This window comes from Salvelinus sp. IW2-2015, unplaced genomic scaffold (assembly GCF_002910315.2).
Source record: "Salvelinus sp. IW2-2015 unplaced genomic scaffold, ASM291031v2 Un_scaffold5622, whole genome shotgun sequence".
In the NCBI taxonomy this organism is placed as follows: Eukaryota; Metazoa; Chordata; class Actinopteri; order Salmoniformes; family Salmonidae; genus Salvelinus; species Salvelinus sp. IW2-2015.
This window is the reverse complement of record NW_019946887.1, coordinates 8687-11171: the sequence shown is the minus strand read 5'-3', so window position 1 is coordinate 11171 and position 2485 is coordinate 8687.

The window sequence follows — 2485 nt, the reverse complement described above, 5'->3', positions numbered from 1 at the left end:
ACACACACATAATATATAACACACACACCACATAATATATACACACACACACACACACACACATAATATATACACACACACACATAATATATACACACACACACATAATATATATACACACACACATAATATATACACACACACAACATAATATTATACACACACACTAATATATTACACACACACAATAATATATATATCACACACACATAATATATACACCACCACATAATATATATACACACACATAATATATATTACACACACACATAATTATACACCACACATAATATATATACACACAACACCTAATATATACATACACCCACATAATATATATACAACCACACACACAAATATATACACACCACACAAATATATTACAACACACACATATAATATACACACACCACATAATTATAACACACATCACATATATATACACACACACACATAATATATATACAACACACACATAATATATACACACACACATAATATATACACACACACATAATATATATATCACACACACTATATACTATCACACACACATAATATATATACACACACACATCATATATAACCACACACACAATAATATATATACACACACACACATAATATATATATACACACACACATAATATATAAACACACACACATAATATATATACACACACATAATTATACAAAACACACACATAATATATCCACACACACAAATATATATAACCACACACACACACACACACATAATATATATACACACACCATAATATATACACACACACACATAATATACACCACACAACACACATAATATATACACACACACATAATATATATACACACACAATATATATAACACATAATATATACACACACACATAATATATATACCACACACACATTAATATATCACACATCACACATAATATATACACACACACACATAATTATATATAACACACACACACAACCATAATATATAATACACACACACATAATATTATATAACACACAACACCACACACACACATAAAATATATACACACACACATAATATATATACACACACACCACATCTCCCTCATCCTCACTAACGTCTCTTCCTCTCTCTCCTCCTGCAGGGTTCAACGTGACCATCCGTAGTGACCAGCGTGAACATGTAAAGGAACTCATGTTGTGTATGCTGTGTTGGCTACTGTGAGTCCAGTGCCTTCCCATCCCCTACTCTGTTCTGGTGGCATCTAACTTCACTCACAACATCACCTCGGCATCACAATGCTGTACCATCAGCAAGGACGCAAAGGTAGAGTATACAGACAGAAACAGACAGACAGACAAAGACCCAGAAACGACGAAGACACAGACAAGACACAACAGAAACAGACAACAGACACAGAAACAGAACAGAACAGAAGACACGAACGGACCGACCGAGCGAGCGAGAGAACCGATGGGCAGGGAGACACGGGCGGACGGACAGAGACACATACAGACGGACAGACAGAGAACAGAGACAGATGGACACAGAGACACAGACAGACAGACAGAGACAGACAGAGCACAGACAGAGACACAACAGACGAGAGACAGACGACAGAGACAGACAGGAGACAGAGACACAGACAGACAGACGGACAGACAGAGACACAGACAGAGACACAGACAGACAGACGGACAGACGGAGACACAGACAGACGGGTAAGGGCATCTCATCCTGATAACGTAGTTGGTTGGAACATGGCATCTCATCCTGATGACGTAGTTGGTTGGAACATGGTATCTCATCCTGATGACGTAGTTGGTTGGAACATGGTATCTCATCCTGATGACGTAGTTGGTTGGAACATGGTATCTCATCCTGATGACGTAGTTGGTTGGAACATGGCATCTCATCCTGATGACGTAGTTGGTTGGAACATGGTATCTCATCCTGATGACGTAGTTGGTTGGAACCATGGTATCTCATCCTGATGACGTAGTTGGTTGGAACATGGCATCTCATCCTGATGACGTAGTTGGTTGGAACATGGCATCTCATCCTGATGACGTAGTTGGTTGGTAACTTTATATAACATTTAAATTGAATTGCATACATTTTTTCCCCTCAGATCAAAGTTCGTCTAGACTGTCTCGTGGTCGTCACCATGATGATATCGAGATCCTGACGGCTCAGGCCTGTCGTTGCGACATGTGTCGCAAGTCACGCTACTGACATGCCACGTCACCACGGAACACACGCTACACGCAACAAATTGTAACATGAGGACTTGGATGAAGAGAAGACAAGGAAATGTGTGTATACAAGGATAAGTAGTGTGTGTGTGTGTGTGTGTGTGTGTGTGTGTGTGTGTGTGTGTGTGTGTGTGTGTGTGTGTGTGTGTGTGTGTGTGTGTGTGTGTGTGTGTGTGTGTGTGTGTGTGTGTGTGTGTGTGTGTTGCTGTGTGTGTGTGTGTGTCGTGGTGTGTGTGGTGTG